Source organism: Lycium barbarum, chromosome 5, assembly GCF_019175385.1.
Source record: "Lycium barbarum isolate Lr01 chromosome 5, ASM1917538v2, whole genome shotgun sequence".
NCBI classification, from domain to species: Eukaryota; Viridiplantae; Streptophyta; class Magnoliopsida; order Solanales; family Solanaceae; genus Lycium; species Lycium barbarum.
The window spans coordinates 79,060,292-79,081,439 of NC_083341.1; the positions used below are offsets into that span (position 1 = coordinate 79,060,292).

General features: G+C 42.0%; 1 pseudogene; it reads left to right on the forward strand.

Annotated features, from left to right (window-relative positions):
* The window catches only part of LOC132639503 (thymidylate kinase-like), a 43,536-nt pseudogene extending 23,282 nt beyond the window's left edge, over nucleotides 1-20,254 (forward strand).
* The last annotated feature ends 894 nt before the right edge of the window (nucleotides 20,255-21,148 follow it).

The following is a 21,148-nucleotide window of genomic DNA, read 5'->3' on the forward strand; positions in this document are numbered from 1 at the left end:
ATATCCAAATAGCCTTTCAAAACTTGATTACTTCATAAGTCAATTCATTAACCAAAATAGCCAAATAATTAATTAGTACGAAAGTCTATTTCACAAAATATTTCCAAAGTGGTACATATGGCTCAAAACATAACTTAGTATCTCATGGTGTTCAAAACATTATTTCATAAAGGATAAATTCCAAATTCGAAGATTCTTTATCGAAGCTTATCAAAAAAAAAAGAGCCTAGTAGGACAAATAAGGCATCTCGGGGTTAGCGGGCCCACCTCGAGTCAAGTCGAGGTGGCGAACATAATTTATGAACATTTCGGGTCTATAAGATCATACATAAAGATTTCAAAGTAATCTGATTGCATTTTCATAAGTTTCGGACGTTTGATTGCTTTCTAGCCAAAATAGGAACATTAGGCTTCAATTGAATTGAATGAATAGTAGTCATTCTATAGATCGGATTTCGAGGAGTGGAAATGCTCCCGGGGTTCCGATATCAACCTAACATACTAAGACATGCCAAAAGAAGAAGTGGGAAGCTTTACATACCTTATAGACGTCTTACGCTCACCCCAAAATCAAATCCCATTTCGTCCGGAATCTGCAAATGGTCAAAGTTACCAATTAGAGATTCTTAAGCTTAAAAGTCCCATTAACTTCATTTTTGTCTACCTAAATTTCGGCAGCATTTCCCCTATATATCTAACACCCCCGAGACTTAGCTCGGCTCAATAAACACCAACAACAACAACCCAAACGTCACTTTCCATATTCCTTTCAAAACGTCAACAATTCCGACGAACATACTAACTTGCATTATTTCATTCCGAATTCATTAACAACAACCATAAGTCATATTTAAAGCCTTAATATCATGGATATACAAGGATATACACAAATATACCAAAGGTATATACTTTCCCATAGTGTTCCGAAATCATTTTCCAACACCAATTCAATTCATTAAACATTCATTTACGTTATAAAGGTCACAACAACGCAACAAACAACTACACAAGATTAAATTCACATGGCTTTGCACTTCCCATAGGTCACGGCTACAACACCAAACACACACACACACACGACTTTGCACACACATCAAAACTACGGGATTCTCGTCTATTCTCCATCCTTAACACATTCATACCAATTCCATAACATTAGAATAGCAAAATTCATACCTTTACTTGAATTTCCGACTTGCCGCAAACGCGCTCCTTTCACCAAACTACCGTTGGAGAGCGTCTTGAGTGCTCTACAAATATGGAAAGAACAAGACTTTTGGATTAGAATCAAAGCTTGGAGAATGTTTTTCTCTTTTCTTGGGTTCGGCCGAGACCTTCTTTAGGCTCAAAGTTGAAGTGTTGATTTGTTCTTGATCATTACAAGGAAAATGTTGATATATATCCAAATATGGGTCATGTGACAATCACATGACCACTTAATAAGAGGCTTGGGCCTTGCCTTGGCCGGCCACCTCCTAATCTTGGGCCTCAATTTTTTTTGTTGTCCAATTTCTTGGCCCAATTCATTATAATCCCGTTTTGTAATTCCCGAAACTAATTTCTGAAATTCCAAATTTACCCTCGGCCTTCCCCAATGTCTTAGCACCAAAGATTTCATAACCATCATAGTCATATCTACTAGAATCAAAATATTTCCTTATAACATACAAGTCTTAATTATTTCTCGATTTCCAATTATGCGAAAACACGGGACATAACAATTAGTCAGCCGGAAGGTTTCAAATCTCCGTACATCCCTGAACACACATACACATGGGAGCGTATCGCATCACCAGCCATATCACAGCATAACTCCAAACGGAACCCGGCCCTATGGCGAGGCCTCGGGAACCGTAACACAGCATACGGCCGAATTATCATAGGGCGCACGAATCATAACCGGCCTGGGAACTGGTGAACGAAGTTATAATAAGGCACGAGCGGAGTCGTGAGCAAACAATGCAATTTGTATATCAAAATAGCCTTTCAAAACTTGATTACTTCATAAGTCAATTCATTAACCAAAATAGCCAAATAATTAATTAGTACGAAAGTCTATTTCACAAAATATTTCCAAAGTGGTACATATGGCTCAAAACATAACTTAGTATCTCATGGTGTTCAAAACATTATTTCATAAAGGATAAATTCCAAATTCGAAGATTCTTTATCGAAGCTTATAAAAAAAAAAGAGCCTAGTAGGACAAATAAGGCATCTCGGGGTTAGCGGGCCCACCTCGGGTCAAGTCGAGGTGGCGAACATAATTTATGAACATTTCGGGTCTATAAGATCATACATAAAGATTTCAAAGTAATCTGATTGCATTTTCATAAGTTTCGGACGTTTGATTGCTTTCTAGCCAAAATAGGAACATTAGGCTTCAATTGAATTGAATGAATAGTAGCCATTCTATAGATCGGATTTCGAGGAGCGGAAATGCTCCCGGGGTTCCGATATCAACCTAACATACTAAGACATGCCAAAAGAAGAAGTGGGAAGCTTTACATACCTTATAGACGTCTTACGCTCACCCCAAAATCAAATCCCGTTTCGTCCGGAATCTGCAAATGGTCAAAGTTACCAATTAGAGATTCTTAAGCTTAAAAGTCCCATTAACTTCATTTTTGTCTACCGAAATTTCGGCAGCATTTCCCCTATATATCTAACACCCCCGAGACTTAGCTCGGCTCAATAAACACCAACAACAACAACCCAAACGTCACTTTCCATATTCCTTTCAAAACGTCAACAATTCCGACGAACATACTAACTTGCATTATTTCATTCCGAATTCATTAACAACAACCATAAGTCATATTTAAAGCCTTAATATCATGGATATACAAGGATATACACAAATATACCAAAGGTATATACTTTCCCATAGTGTTCCGAAATCATTTTCCAACACCAATTCAATTCATTAAACATTCATTTACGTTATAAAGGTCACAACAACGCAACAAACAACTACACAAGATTAAATTCACATGGCTTTGCACTTCCCATAGGTCACGGCTACAACACCAAACACACACACACACACGGCTTTGCACACACATCAAAACTACGGGATTCTCGTCTATTCTCCATCCTTAACACATTCATACTAATTCCATAACATTAGAATAGCAAAATTCATACCTTTACTTGAATTTCCGACTTGCCGCAAACGCGCTCCTTTCACCAAACTACCGTTGGAGAGCATCTTGAGTGCTCTACAAATATGGAAAGAACAAGACTTTTGGATTAGAATCAAAGCTTGGAGAATGTTTTTCTCTTTTCTTGGGTTCGGCCGAGACCTTCTTTAGGCTCAAAGTTGAAGTGTTGATTTGTTCTTGATCATTACAAGGAAAATGTTGATATATATCCAAATATGGGTCATGTGACAATCACATGACCACTTAATAAGAGGCTTGGGCCTTGCCTTGGCCGGCCACCTCCTAATCTTGGGCCTCAATTTTTTTGTTGTCCGATTTCTTGGCCCAATTCATTATAATCCCGTTTTGTAATTCCCGAAACTAATTTCCGAAATTCCAAATTTACCCTCGGCCTTCCCCAATGTCTTAGCACCAAATATTTCATAACCAATATAGTCATATCTACTAGAATCAAAATATTTCCTTATAACATACAAGTCTTAATTATTTCTCGATTTCCAATTATGCGAAAACACGGGACATAACATTCTCCCCCCCTTAAGAACATTCGTCCCCGAATGTTAAATTAGTCTTATAATATAACGGGGAAGTCTCCCATTATAGTCAGCACACACAATTCATTCGTCAATCAATACAACAAATTTGAAGGTTTAAATTACCTGTGGACGTCGGGAACAAATGGGGGTATTTCTTCTTCATCTTGTCCTCCGCTTCCCAAGTCATTTCCTCCCGATTGTTGTTGCGCCACAGGACTTTAACGGAGGGCACTTATTTAGTGCGTAGTCTCCTCACCTGTCGATCCAGAATAGATACAGGCTGCTCGTCATAAGACAACTGCTCCGTCACCTGAATGTCATCCACTGGAAATATCCTGGAAGGATCACCAATACATTTCCGCAACATAGACACATGAAACACCGGGTGTACGGTCTCCAAGTCGGATGGTAAATCTAGCTCGTAGGCGACCTCGCCTATCTTTCGAACGATCTGATAAGGCCCAATGTACTGGGGGATCAACTTACCCTTTCTACCGAATCTCATGACACCCTTCATGGGCGACACCTTCAGGAATACCCAGTCGCCAATCTGGAACTCTAACGGTCGACGTCGTCTATCTGCATAAGCTTTCTGTCGACTCTGAGCAGCCAATAATCGCTCCCGAATAAGCTTTACCTTATCTACTGCTTCCTGGATCACATCTGGCCCAATCAGCTTAGTTTCGCCCACGTCAAACCAGCCAATAAGAGATCTGCATTTCCTACCATAAAGGGCCTCGTACGGTGCCATCTGAATGCTGGAGTGATAACTATTATTATAGGCAAACTCAATTAGTGGCAAGTGATCATCCCAGCTGCCTCGAAAATCAATAACGCAGGCCCGCAGCATATCTTCCAGCGTCTGAATAGTGCGCTCGGCCTGCCCGTCGGACTGAGGATGAAAAGCTGTACTGAGCCTCACCTGAGTCCCTAATCCCTCCTGAAATGACCTCCAGAAATTTGCCGTGAACTGGGCACCTCGGTCAGTAATAATAGACACAGGGACTCCGTGAAGTCTAACTATCTCTCTGATATACAATCTAGCATAGTCCTCAGCCGAATAAGTAGTCCGAACTGAAAGAAAATGGGCTGATTTCGTCAATCGGTCAACAATAACCCAAATAGAGTCGTACCTGCGTGGAGTGCGCGGTAACCCAACAACGAAATCCATATTAATCATCTCCCATTTCCAGGCTGGAATTTCCATCTCCTGTAATAATCCACCAGACTTCTGATGTTCAATCTTAACTTGCTGGCAATTCGGAAACTGACTAACGAACTCGGCAATATCTTTCTTCATACCGTCCCACCAATACAAACACCTGAGATCATGATACATCTTAGTGGAACCAGGATGAACAGAATACCGTACATTATGTGCCTCGCCCATGATTTGTCGTCGTAAGCCTGCAACATCCGGAACACAGAATCTGCCTTCATATAATAATACCCCTTCAGGTGAAATTTCAAACGGAGTCTTGTCTGTATTAAGGGCCACATCTCTGTACTGAACTAGAATAGGATCTTCGAACTGACGCTGCTTTACCTCTGCTATAATAGATGATTCAGCAACTGCACGAACAGAAATCCCAGAATCTCCAGAATCTGCCAAACGAACTCCAAGGCTGGCCAGCTGATGAATATCACGAACAAAATCCTTCTTACCAGATGGCACATCAGCCAAGCTGCCCATAGACTTGTCGCTAAGTGCATCCGCTACCACATTGGCTTTCCCCGGATGGTACAGAATATCAACGTCATAATCCTTCAGTAACTCAAGCCATCTTCTCTGCCGCAAATTCAATTCTTTCTGCTTAAAAATATACTGGAGACTCTTATGGTCTGTATAAATATTGACATGGACCCCATATAAATAATGCCGCCAAATCTTCAAAGCATGAATCACCGTGGCCAACTCAAGATCATGAGTGGGATAATTCTTCTCGTGCGGTCTGAGCTGCCGGGAAGCATAGGCTATGACTTGACCGTGCTGCATCAACACACAACCTATCCCAATACCAGAGGCGTCACAATAGACCACATACCCATCTGATCCCTCTGGAAGAGTCAAAACTGGTGCTGAAACAAACTTTTCTTTCAACATCTGGAAGCTGCGCTCGCAGGCATCGGTCCACAGAAATTTCACTGCTTTCTGAGTAAGCTTCGTCAGTGGTGCTGCAATAGAAGAAACGTCCTCCACGAACTTGCGATAATATCCGGCTAATCCCAGAAAACTGTGCACCTCTGTCGGTGTAGTAGGCCTGGGCCAATTCTGTACAACTTCAATTTTCTGCGTATCGATCCGAATACCGTCTGCTCCGACAATATGCCCCAAGAAAGCCACAGAAGTTAACCAAAATTCACATTTGGAGAATTTAGCATATAATTTCTGCTGACGGAGAATACCAAGTACCGTCCTCAAATGATCTGAATGCTCCTCGGCTGATCGCGAGTAAATCAGAATATCGTCAATGAACACAATAACAAACATATCCAAGAAAGGCCGAAATACCCGATTCATGAGATCCATAAATACCACTGGAGCATTAGTCAACCCGAAAGACATAACTCTGAATTCATAATGCCCGTACCGGGTCCTGAAAGCAGTCTTCGGGATATCTGATTCTCGCACTCGCACCTGATGATAACCTGAGCGCAGATCTACCTTCGAAAAATATTTAGCACCCTGCAACTGATCAAACAAATCATCAATCCGGGGGAGGGGATATTTATTCTTTATAGTCACCTTATTCAGTTGCCGATAATCAATACACATCTGCAGTGACCCATCTTTCTTTCTCACAAATAATACCGGCGCTCCCCAGGGTGATGTGCTGGGTCTAATAAAACCCTTATCCAACAAATCTTTCAGCTGCTCCTTCAACTCCTTCAATTCAGCCGGTGCCATTATGTACGGAGGAATAGATATAGGCTGCGTATCCGGCATCAACTCTATAGTAAAATCAATCTCCCGCTCAGGCGGAAGGCCAGGAAGCTCGTCAGGAAATACATCTTGGAACTCGCTAACGACCGGAACAGACTGAAGGGTAGGTATCTCAGCTGCAGTATCGTGCACACGAAGCAAATGATAGATATAACCCTTTTGGATCATTTTCTTAGCCTTGAGGTATGAAATAAACTTACCCCTCGGCGATGCTGTAGATCCGAACCACTCTATAACTGGTTCCCCTGGAAACTGAAAACGGACTACCTTTTTCTGGCAGTCGACATTAGCATAACAGGAAGACAACCAGTCCATGCCCATAATAACATCAAACTCAAGCATGTCTAACTCTATCAAATCCGCTTTAGTGCAACGATCATAAATAGTCACCGAACAATCCCTATAGACCTGCCTCGCTATCACAAAATCCCCAACCGGCGTAGCTACCTCAAATGGCTCTATAGGCTCAGACATTATCCCAATTTTACTAGCAACAAGCGAGGAAATATACGATAAAGTAGAACCAGGGTCAATCAATGCATATACAGATCTGGAGAAAACCAGTAATGTACCTGTGACGACGTTTGGCGAAGCCTCCTGATCCTGGCGGCTGGCCAAAACATATATGCGGTTCGAGGGACCCCTAGAACCTGAAACACCACCGCGGCCTCGACCGCGTCCCGCCGGTGTCGGCGCACCTCGCCCTGCAGGGCGTGCAACAGATGGAGCAGATGATGAACCGGCGGCTGACCCTATCGGCTGAGCCACACTACCAGAACCGCTAGCCAACGGACAATCTCGCATAAAATGGCCCTGACCACCGCACGAAAAACAAGCTCCAGTAGCTCGATAGCACTCCCCAGGATGAGACTTCCCGCAATGAGAACAACGGGGTCTGGGTGGTCTGGCCTGGCTGGGGCCTCTAGACACCTGTGAACCTGCCGCCCTGGAGCCCTGACCGGCCCTAGGCGGTCCTGCACTATCAAACCTCCTGCCGCCAGACTGAGTACTCCGGCCGGACGGAGGAAGCTGTCTGCCTGTCTGCTGCTGCTGAGGCTGCCCGCCTCGAGAATCTCCAGAATATCCCGCGGACCTAGCCTTCTTGGGCGGCATCCTGTCCCGATCTCTGCTAGAATAATCAGACCTGTGACGGTCCTCCATACCCAGCGCGTAAGCCTGAAGTCGAGCAATATCCATATCTGTCTGCAATGACACTGCCATACAGCCGTCGATCAAATAGCGATCCAACCCCATAACATATCTATGCATCCGATCGGACATATCTGCTACTACGGCAGGTGCATACCGGGCCAGGGAATCAAATTCCAGATTATACTCACGAACGCTCCGACCCCTCTGCTGCAGATGTAAAAATCGATCAGCCCGCGCCCGTCGCAACTCTGGGGGCAGAAAGTGGCGGGTGAAAGCAGTCACAAACTCGTCCCAAGTAGCTGGAGGAGCACCCTCGCCCCTAGATAGCTCCCAGGACTCATACCAGTGAGCAGCAACATCCCGAAGTCTATGCGAGGCCAACTCGACCGACTTGGTCTCTGAAGCCCTGACCAAGTCTAGTGAGCGCCGCATCCCCCGAATAAAGTCATGGGGGTCCTCATCGGGCTTAGACCCGAAAAACTCTGGAGGGCCACACAATAAGAACTCTCGAACCCGCAGGCTGTCACGTCTGTCATCATCATCATCGTCCCTCCGCCCGCGTCTGCGAGCCTGCCCCGCTACCAATGTGGTCAGCAACTGTACAGCCTCCCTCAGGGTCCTGTCCTCCGCCCCTGGCTGAGGAGCTGGAGTCTCGGGAGCGGGTACTCGGGCCTCTGGAGCTGCTGAAGGACCTGCTCCAGGCTGTACCAATGGTGGTGTAGCGGACCCCTCAGAATGAGGCACGACTTCAGGCAAATCATAAACACGAGCCCGGGTAGCTCGCTGTGCCTGACTGGTCTCTCCCATCCTCGCCTTGCCCTTCTGGGCCGCCGTTGCCTTCTTCGGAGGCATCACTGCAAACACAATAACGAATCAGATCAGAATCGTCCTAATAGCACAGCTCTATCGCACGATCTAAGATTCAAAAGAAAAGTAACACCCTAAATGCCCTGTAGCCTCCTGTTTATAGATGTGGTGCACAACACATCGATAAACAAGACTCTACGAGACACGGCCTGTAGACATTCCGAGGACAAACCGCTCTGATACCACTTTTGTCACGACCCAACCCCGTAGGCCGTGACTAGTGCCCGATCTGGACACCCAAACCCATCTATCAAACATATTCAAATATATAGCAGAAGCCGACAAGGCTATATTCCAAATACAGATAATTTCCAGAAAAATTTCGGCAGAGTTTCCTTTGTTTTTCGGACTAACCAGAATAACCCTGTACACAGCAAACACCAACAGAGGCCACACAGGGCTAATCAAAGCAATGCACAAACATATGCGGACCGGCCGCCTCGGCGTATGGAATCGCCCAAACAACATATACACATAAGCATACAGACAGACCATAACCCACAAACATGTCCACAGACCTCTAAACTGACCGACAGAATCATATGACGGGACAGGGCCCCGCCGTACCCAAATAGTCAGATATGCAGAAATATATACATGGCGAAAGATATATATACCAAAAGTGGACTCCGAATCAAGGGAGTACTCCGAAATAGCAGAAGTGAAGCCTACAGTGGAGAATCACCAATGTCTGTACCTGCGGGCATGAAACGCAGCCCCCCGAAGGAAGGGGGGTCAGTACGAAATATGTACTGAGCATGTAAAGCACGGAGTACAGAAATATGGGCCGAAACTGAAAGCAAACCGGATAACAAAGGGGAGTACAAATCAATGTGTCAAAATCCGTATCAAAATCATATATGTATATATATACAAAATGCAAACGAAATCATGCAACGCTTAAGAACGTGGTCGCCACTCCGACGCTGGCGCCACACACAGCATAACACCGGAAGGTTTCAAATCTCCGTACATCCCTGAACACACATACACATGGGAGCGTATCGCATCACCAGCCATATCACAGCATAACTCCAAACGGAACCCGGCCCTATGGCGAGGCCTCGGGAACCGTAACACAGCATACGGCCGAATTATCATAGGGCGCACGAATCATAACCGGCCCGGGAACCGGTGAACGAAGTCATAATAAGGCACGAGCGGAGTCGTGAGCAAACAATGCAATTTGTATATCCAAATAGCCTTTCAAAACTTGATTACTTCATAAGTCAATTCATTAACCAAAATAGCCAAATAATTAATTAGTACGAAAGTCTATTTCACAAAATATTTCCAAAGTGGTACATATGGCTCAAAACATAACTTAGTATCTCATGGTGTTCAAAACATTATTTCATAAAGGATAAATTCCAAATTCGAAGATTCTTTATCGAAGCTTATCAAAAAAAAAAGAGCCTAGTAGGACAAATAAGGCATCTCGGGGTTAGCGGGCCCACCTCGAGTCAAGTCGAGGTGGCGAACATAATTTATGAACATTTCGGGTCTATAAGATCATACATAAAGATTTCAAAGTAATCTGATTGCATTTTCATAAGTTTCGGACGTTTGATTGCTTTCTAGCCAAAATAGGAACATTAGGCTTCAATTGAATTGAATGAATAGTAGTCATTCTATAGATCGGATTTCGAGGAGTGGAAATGCTCCCGGGGTTCCGATATCAACCTAACATACTAAGACATGCCAAAAGAAGAAGTGGGAAGCTTTACATACCTTATAGACGTCTTACGCTCACCCCAAAATCAAATCCCATTTCGTCCGGAATCTGCAAATGGTCAAAGTTACCAATTAGAGATTCTTAAGCTTAAAAGTCCCATTAACTTCATTTTTGTCTACCTAAATTTCGGCAGCATTTCCCCTATATATCTAACACCCCCGAGACTTAGCTCGGCTCAATAAACACCAACAACAACAACCCAAACGTCACTTTCCATATTCCTTTCAAAACGTCAACAATTCCGACGAACATACTAACTTGCATTATTTCATTCCGAATTCATTAACAACAACCATAAGTCATATTTAAAGCCTTAATATCATGGATATACAAGGATATACACAAATATACCAAAGGTATATACTTTCCCATAGTGTTCCGAAATCATTTTCCAACACCAATTCAATTCATTAAACATTCATTTACGTTATAAAGGTCACAACAACGCAACAAACAACTACACAAGATTAAATTCACATGGCTTTGCACTTCCCATAGGTCACGGCTACAACACCAAACACACACACACACACACGACTTTGCACACACATCAAAACTACGGGATTCTCGTCTATTCTCCATCCTTAACACATTCATACCAATTCCATAACATTAGAATAGCAAAATTCATACCTTTACTTGAATTTCCGACTTGCCGCAAACGCGCTCCTTTCACCAAACTACCGTTGGAGAGCGTCTTGAGTGCTCTACAAATATGGAAAGAACAAGACTTTTGGATTAGAATCAAAGCTTGGAGAATGTTTTTCTCTTTTCTTGGGTTCGGCCGAGACCTTCTTTAGGCTCAAAGTTGAAGTGTTGATTTGTTCTTGATCATTACAAGGAAAATGTTGATATATATCCAAATATGGGTCATGTGACAATCACATGACCACTTAATAAGAGGCTTGGGCCTTGCCTTGGCCGGCCACCTCCTAATCTTGGGCCTCAATTTTTTTTGTTGTCCAATTTCTTGGCCCAATTCATTATAATCCCGTTTTGTAATTCCCGAAACTAATTTCTGAAATTCCAAATTTACCCTCGGCCTTCCCCAATGTCTTAGCACCAAAGATTTCATAACCATCATAGTCATATCTACTAGAATCAAAATATTTCCTTATAACATACAAGTCTTAATTATTTCTCGATTTCCAATTATGCGAAAACACGGGACATAACAATTAGTCAGCCGGAAGGTTTCAAATCTCCGTACATCCCTGAACACACATACACATGGGAGCGTATCGCATCACCAGCCATATCACAGCATAACTCCAAACGGAACCCGGCCCTATGGCGAGGCCTCGGGAACCGTAACACAGCATACGGCCGAATTATCATAGGGCGCACGAATCATAACCGGCCTGGGAACTGGTGAACGAAGTTATAATAAGGCACGAGCGGAGTCGTGAGCAAACAATGCAATTTGTATATCAAAATAGCCTTTCAAAACTTGATTACTTCATAAGTCAATTCATTAACCAAAATAGCCAAATAATTAATTAGTACGAAAGTCTATTTCACAAAATATTTCCAAAGTGGTACATATGGCTCAAAACATAACTTAGTATCTCATGGTGTTCAAAACATTATTTCATAAAGGATAAATTCCAAATTCGAAGATTCTTTATCGAAGCTTATAAAAAAAAAAGAGCCTAGTAGGACAAATAAGGCATCTCGGGGTTAGCGGGCCCACCTCGGGTCAAGTCGAGGTGGCGAACATAATTTATGAACATTTCGGGTCTATAAGATCATACATAAAGATTTCAAAGTAATCTGATTGCATTTTCATAAGTTTCGGACGTTTGATTGCTTTCTAGCCAAAATAGGAACATTAGGCTTCAATTGAATTGAATGAATAGTAGCCATTCTATAGATCGGATTTCGAGGAGCGGAAATGCTCCCGGGGTTCCGATATCAACCTAACATACTAAGACATGCCAAAAGAAGAAGTGGGAAGCTTTACATACCTTATAGACGTCTTACGCTCACCCCAAAATCAAATCCCGTTTCGTCCGGAATCTGCAAATGGTCAAAGTTACCAATTAGAGATTCTTAAGCTTAAAAGTCCCATTAACTTCATTTTTGTCTACCGAAATTTCGGCAGCATTTCCCCTATATATCTAACACCCCCGAGACTTAGCTCGGCTCAATAAACACCAACAACAACAACCCAAACGTCACTTTCCATATTCCTTTCAAAACGTCAACAATTCCGACGAACATACTAACTTGCATTATTTCATTCCGAATTCATTAACAACAACCATAAGTCATATTTAAAGCCTTAATATCATGGATATACAAGGATATACACAAATATACCAAAGGTATATACTTTCCCATAGTGTTCCGAAATCATTTTCCAACACCAATTCAATTCATTAAACATTCATTTACGTTATAAAGGTCACAACAACGCAACAAACAACTACACAAGATTAAATTCACATGGCTTTGCACTTCCCATAGGTCACGGCTACAACACCAAACACACACACACACACGGCTTTGCACACACATCAAAACTACGGGATTCTCGTCTATTCTCCATCCTTAACACATTCATACTAATTCCATAACATTAGAATAGCAAAATTCATACCTTTACTTGAATTTCCGACTTGCCGCAAACGCGCTCCTTTCACCAAACTACCGTTGGAGAGCATCTTGAGTGCTCTACAAATATGGAAAGAACAAGACTTTTGGATTAGAATCAAAGCTTGGAGAATGTTTTTCTCTTTTCTTGGGTTCGGCCGAGACCTTCTTTAGGCTCAAAGTTGAAGTGTTGATTTGTTCTTGATCATTACAAGGAAAATGTTGATATATATCCAAATATGGGTCATGTGACAATCACATGACCACTTAATAAGAGGCTTGGGCCTTGCCTTGGCCGGCCACCTCCTAATCTTGGGCCTCAATTTTTTTGTTGTCCGATTTCTTGGCCCAATTCATTATAATCCCGTTTTGTAATTCCCGAAACTAATTTCCGAAATTCCAAATTTACCCTCGGCCTTCCCCAATGTCTTAGCACCAAATATTTCATAACCAATATAGTCATATCTACTAGAATCAAAATATTTCCTTATAACATACAAGTCTTAATTATTTCTCGATTTCCAATTATGCGAAAACACGGGACATAACATTCTCCCCCCCTTAAGAACATTCGTCCCCGAATGTTAAATTAGTCTTATAATATAACGGGGAAGTCTCCCATTATAGTCAGCACACACAATTCATTCGTCAATCAATACAACAAATTTGAAGGTTTAAATTACCTGTGGACGTCGGGAACAAATGGGGGTATTTCTTCTTCATCTTGTCCTCCGCTTCCCAAGTCATTTCCTCCCGATTGTTGTTGCGCCACAGGACTTTAACGGAGGGCACTTATTTAGTGCGTAGTCTCCTCACCTGTCGATCCAGAATAGATACAGGCTGCTCGTCATAAGACAACTGCTCCGTCACCTGAATGTCATCCACTGGAAATATCCTGGAAGGATCACCAATACATTTCCGCAACATAGACACATGAAACACCGGGTGTACGGTCTCCAAGTCGGATGGTAAATCTAGCTCGTAGGCGACCTCGCCTATCTTTCGAACGATCTGATAAGGCCCAATGTACTGGGGGATCAACTTACCCTTTCTACCGAATCTCATGACACCCTTCATGGGCGACACCTTCAGGAATACCCAGTCGCCAATCTGGAACTCTAACGGTCGACGTCGTCTATCTGCATAAGCTTTCTGTCGACTCTGAGCAGCCAATAATCGCTCCCGAATAAGCTTTACCTTATCTACTGCTTCCTGGATCACATCTGGCCCAATCAGCTTAGTTTCGCCCACGTCAAACCAGCCAATAAGAGATCTGCATTTCCTACCATAAAGGGCCTCGTACGGTGCCATCTGAATGCTGGAGTGATAACTATTATTATAGGCAAACTCAATTAGTGGCAAGTGATCATCCCAGCTGCCTCGAAAATCAATAACGCAGGCCCGCAGCATATCTTCCAGCGTCTGAATAGTGCGCTCGGCCTGCCCGTCGGACTGAGGATGAAAAGCTGTACTGAGCCTCACCTGAGTCCCTAATCCCTCCTGAAATGACCTCCAGAAATTTGCCGTGAACTGGGCACCTCGGTCAGTAATAATAGACACAGGGACTCCGTGAAGTCTAACTATCTCTCTGATATACAATCTAGCATAGTCCTCAGCCGAATAAGTAGTCCGAACTGAAAGAAAATGGGCTGATTTCGTCAATCGGTCAACAATAACCCAAATAGAGTCGTACCTGCGTGGAGTGCGCGGTAACCCAACAACGAAATCCATATTAATCATCTCCCATTTCCAGGCTGGAATTTCCATCTCCTGTAATAATCCACCAGACTTCTGATGTTCAATCTTAACTTGCTGGCAATTCGGAAACTGACTAACGAACTCGGCAATATCTTTCTTCATACCGTCCCACCAATACAAACACCTGAGATCATGATACATCTTAGTGGAACCAGGATGAACAGAATACCGTGCATTATGTGCCTCGCCCATGATTTGTCGTCGTAAGCCTGCAACATCCGGAACACAGAATCTGCCTTCATATAATAATACCCCTTCAGGTGAAATTTCAAACGGAGTCTTGTCTGTATTAAGGGCCACATCTCTGTACTGAACTAGAATAGGATCTTCGAACTGACGCTGCTTTACCTCTGCTATAATAGATGATTCAGCAACTGCACGAACAGAAATCCCAGAATCTCCAGTCTTGATTCAACAACTGCACGAACAGAAATCCCAGAATCTCCAGTCTTGTCCGAAAAGTTGTCTTGGAGATGTCCTCAGTCTTGATTCTCAGCTGATAATAACCTGATCTCAAGTCGATTTTGGAAAAATGAGTAGCACCCTGTAGCTGATCAAACAAATCATCAATACGAGGCAATGGATACTTATTCTTGATAGTCGCCTTGTTCAGTTGCCTGTAGTCAATGCACATTCTCATCGTGCCATCTTTCTTCTTCATAAATAACACAGGTGCACCCCAAGGAGATACACTAGGCCTAATTGAACCCCTTGTCAAGTAACTCTTGGAGTTGAGCCTTCAATTCTCTCAACTCAGCTGGAGCCATACGATATGGAGGAATAAAGATAGGTTGAGTCCCTGGAACTAAATCAATGCTGAACTCGATTTCTCTCATCGGGGGTAGGCCGGGTAAATCTTCAGGAAAAACATCCACAAATTCGCGAACAACAGGGACACTATCAATAGTAACATTCTCCGCTCGAGCATCATGAACAGTGGCAATAAAACCCAAACACCCATGGTTAATCATTCGGCGTGCCTTTACATAAGATATTATTTTTCCTTGAGTCGCAGGAGTCATGCCTTTCCACACTAAAGGTTCTCCAGGAAAATTAAAACGTATAAGCTTAGCATAGCAATCAACCGATGCATAACATGATGCCAACCAATCCATGCCCATAATCACATCGAAGGCGGACATCGGTAACACACATAGATCAACTACGGTGTCCCTGCCCTGAACAGATATCACATAATCTCTATAAACTCTATCCACTAATATACTCTCCCCCACTGGGGTTTCTACTACATATGGCATATTAATAGACTCAACTCCCCGTTCTAAGAATATAGCAAAAGAAGGAGATACATACGAATACGTCGAACCGGGATCAATAAGAGCATATGCACCATGAGAACTAATAGTAATAATACCTGTGACTACTGCATTAGATGCCTCGACATCCTGTCTGGTCATAGCAAAAAATCTCAGTGGTCCTCCCCCTCCTTGAGCAACCTGTGCACCCTGTTGTCCCTGTCCACGAGCACCCCGTAGAGCGATCCTAGCGGCTGAATCTGACCCTGTGTAGCTGTAGTAGTTCCCTGCGGCTGTGTAGTAGCTCGACTAGCAACAGAATTTCCTTTAGGACAGTATTTAGCAATATGCCCCTTTTCACCACAAGTAAAACAAGCCCCATTTGCCCCAAAGCAACGACCACTGTGATTTCTACCACAGTTAGAACACCTCGGATGATAACCTGACTGATATGAGCTATTACCCTTCCTCTGCATCTGCTGCTGGCCCTGTCTAGCTGAATAACCACTAGAAGACTGCACCACTGATTCTGACTGAGTAGGTCTGGACTGTCCACGATAAAAACCACTCTTGCCCCCAGATGGAGCACCACTAAACCCACCTGTGTTACGTGGCTTTTTGCTTTCATGCTCAACTTTGTCCATCTCTAGATAAGACTCGTAACGGAGAGCAGTGTCAACTACATCTGAATAGGTACCATATCGCACATCTCGTACCACAGGACCACGATAGCGATGCTCAAGTCCATCCAAAAATCGTCTCACCTTCTCTCTTGGATCCTCTACTAAATAAGGTACATACCTGGATAAATCTGTAAACTTGGCCTCATATTCTGTAACGGTCATAGTTCCCTGCTGCAGATTATTGAACTGACGTCTCATGTCATCTTGCTTGCTTAATGGAATAAACCTGTCCTTAAACAGTGCTAAAAATTCTGACCAAGTAATAGGTGGTAACCCTACTTGTCTACCTCTCTGAATCGAAATCCACCAAGACTTTGCAGTGCCTGAGAATAAGAAAGTGGCAAATTCCACACCACGAGTCTCCTTCAGCCTCAACGTAGTCAATATCTTTTCACAACGATCAATGAACTTCTGAGGTTCAATAGAAGTTGGTGAAGCATCAAACTCTGGTGGCTTAAGATCCATGAAATTCTTAAACTCCTTAGATTGCCTTGCATACTGGACAACCTGTTGAGGGGACAATTGAGGCGTCTGATTAGCTGTAACATTTAACTGAACTTGAGCTTGTGCTTGTGAAGTAGCCTGAGGACCCGGAATTCCACCACGATTAGGCGTCAATGCCTCCAACACATTCAATAATCTGGTCACCACATCTGCGGGCATAGCAATAGTAGGGGCAGCAGCTGGTGCCGGTGGAGTGTTCTGAACCACTTGTTCCTGCACTTGCTCTGACGCAACTCGGGCCTGACCCCCATTCACAACTTCAGGCTGAGGAGTGGCCTGAGTCCTAGTCTGAGCTCTAGTCTGATCAGCACTAGCTTGTCTACCACCGCGGGTAGCACTCTGTCCAGCACCACGTTTAGCAGATGAAGATGCGCGTTTCTTAGCCATCTGCGAAATAAATATTACAAGGTTAAACTTGATTCAACTCACGCACGAACAAGGAATGAAAGAAGGGAAAACTTCCTAGATTTCCAGTAGCCTCAAGGTCATAAGTATGGGCGCCTACATACCCATGAACAAGACTCTACTAAACACTGCTCCATGACCCGGGACTTAAAGCCTAGGCTATGATACCAACTTTTTCACATCCCAAAATTCCCGCTAGACGTGATTGGCACCCAGCAGACACCACCCGCCAGGCGAACCATATATCATACTCTTAATCATTTACAAAAGCACTTAAAGAAAATAAGTGCAGGTCCAACAACGTTATTAATGATAAAAATGCGAAATAGTCGCCAACCAAATCCATAATCGATTTATGAAAACCAACCAACGCTAAGATAAAAAGAATCTCTAGCCCACATCCCACGCTAAAACCATGGAGCATCTAACAGAGTTATATGAGTTTGAGTGTCGGGCATGTAAACCCAAAATAAAAGAAACAGCTAGAAATAAACTAGATAAAGCTGAAATGGCTGCCTCCACGAACAATGCGGTGGCTCACCTCAGCAACAGAATCGACTCACGAAGTCTTCAATTACCAGCCTCGTTCTCAACGACAGTATCTGCATGGACATGCAGGTAAGGAGTGAGTTATACATAAATATAACCCAGTAAGATTCTCGACCCGCCACTTCAAATGCCCCTGGAACAAGTGTTAGAAAATACAAACACACAACAAGCACAAAAATATTATGCACATGAATATATCATTATATAATAGCAACCAAGGTCCAAACCACTGTTTATCAAATATATTATATATCTCAACACAATTTACACTACGAACCATCATAAGTGGCAGTTAAAGAATTAGTCAACACTATGAATCCACGGCAACATACACAATGTGCCAAATATATCAGGAAGCATACACAATGCTAAGGGACGCATACACAATGCTCCAATATAATCAAGAAGCATACACAATGCCCCAATATAATCAAGAAGCATACACAATGCCCCAATATAATCAAAAAGCATACACAATGCTAAGGGAAGCATACACAATGCCCCAATATCATGGCTCACAGCTATATCACATCACAAAATAATTTATAAAGAGAGTTTTGGATTATTTGAAAATAAAGTATATGCAGTTGGCCTTAAGGACCACCGATTCTGCCAAGCACACGCTCGCCCCAACACATGGACCAGGCAGACAAAACATATTTTTAAAACGGGTTTTGAAAAGCAAGTACCCAAAGCTTAAAGTCTCACTTACCTCAAATTCACAATTCAAGCCCACTTCCTAATAAATCAAAACTGCATTCTCGAGTCTCCGTATTGCCTCAAACTACACAAAAATGGATTTAGAATGATCAAAACCCTTAGGGTAAACCACTTCTATATTTTTAGAGGCTTAAACGGTTAAAGTTAAATTTTAAAGGACGAAAACGCCCTCTGGTCAATGTGTTCAAAACCCGACAAGACTTATGTTTTCAGAAAGGTCTTAATGAGAGGATTCCAATGATATATAGAAGTCTAAAATCTGATGCTATTTGCCCTTTCAAATCAATGATTTTGGTTGAAGAACTCTAGAGCTAAATTTTCTCAATTCCTCAAAATATCCCCATGTTTTCATCAAAGAAATTCACCCCTAATTATGTAATAAACTTAAATAAAAGACTAGAGTAATTACCTTGATGATTTGGAGTGAAAATTCTTATTTTTATCCTCTCTTTTCTTCTCTTTTTCTCCCTCTCTTTTCTTCTCTTTTTCTCCCTCTCTTTTCTTTCTTTCACTGGTTTTTCCCCTTCTCTGTTTTCTGGTTTTTACTTCAGTTTCTTTTTCCTGTTTCACGTCTTATGCTGAATCCTTTATATTTGTTTTTTTTCCTTTTCCTTTTTGGGCTTGGCCCACTAAATTACTTCTTTTCTATTTTTTTTTCTTTTCTTTTTATTTCCTTCTTTTATTTAAATTACCAACTAAGCCTAAAAAATATATGGGTTATTACAGAGATGTGCTATTTCAGTTTATATTTCTAGTAGTTAGCAGCTTAGTCATATCTTTACTAGTTAAATAAATATTCTGTCTATTCAGTTATTCTTTAATATGAAACAGTTACTCCTATAGTTCATTTGATTGTGGATATTGATGATTTGGTCTTGAAATAACCAGAAAGCTGCCGAGAGAGGAGGTTATGGAGGTGAAAGATATGAGCAGCTTGAGTTTCAAAAGAAGGTTTCCAAGTCTTATTTGGCTCTTCATGGAAGGTAGCTTTCCTTCCCTCTTTTTATAGTTGACCAACAAATAATGGTTTAATAAAAAGCTATGTAGCAACTAGCAAGTGATCTGATGTAAGCATTGGAATAATGACTCTTTGAGTTCGTTTGGATGTTCTTAATCAATTTGTGTATCCTGGTAATCAAGAGTAAATATTTAAGGCCATTATGTTACGCCTTATAAATTGATTAAATGCTATTAGCTGAGATTCTGAATTGATACTCTTTGGAGTTTAACCAAGATAACCGGTTAACCTTGTATAGGTTCAGGCATCACATTCTAAAGCACAAACAATAACTGTTTTTAATATTGTCTTCGTTTTATTGTATTTGTAGGTTATCGATGCAACCCTTCCTCTTGAAGATATAGAGAAAAGGCTGAAAGAAATTGTTTAAGACTGTATGACGGTATGCCAAAAAGGGAAAATGTCGTCTCAATTATGGTTATCTTAGATCAAGTGTGCAGAATATCACCTTGAATCTGCAACTCCCTGTGTAACATAATCTTCTTTTAGTATTAATTTTGCATATATTTACTGTTAGAGATATCCTTGTCAGTGTGGAAGTTCTTTATGTCTTGTCGATACCGGTATACAAGCTTGTTGAGAGTTTGAATTTCCTTCACATTTTGTGGAGAGTATCTGGATTAAGTGGTGAATGGTGATGTTATGGAGTTACCTCAAATTTCAGAATTTCTTTTCTATTAATTCAAATTTGCATTTTTGATTGATATAGGGAGGCTGAAGCCAAGTTTCTGTCTTGATGCTTCTTGTATTTAGAGTGCTGGTTTTCTGGAAACTGCATTTTCCCTGGCATCCTTTATTATTCAAAATGGTTTTCTCTTATTCCTGCCCTTTGCTTTTGGCAAAAAAACAAAAAGGATGTTCGTGAGCTTTATGTTGTTTAGCATTAGTTTTAATCTGAAGGAGGTCTCTGTAATTATATTTTTTTTATAAAATTAGTAAAACTGTGATAAGCATATAATATATTATTGAATCACCTACGTACAGAATCAACCTACACGAGGAGTGGGGGACTTGCAAATACATTTTCTTCTTATCACATAAAACTGTCTATTTTGCTCTTTGAAAAGATCTATGAAGAGTGCTGTATAAGCAAAGCTGACAAAACGCATCCAGATTAATGTGTTTCACTATCTGATTCAAGAAAGGAAGCAATCTCACCTTCCTTATGAGGAAGAACATGCTATGAACATTGACGAGAGGGAAAACCAGTGAGGACCGTTAAGCATGGATCCTGTTATGTAGTTGGGGAGGTAAATAGCGTTGC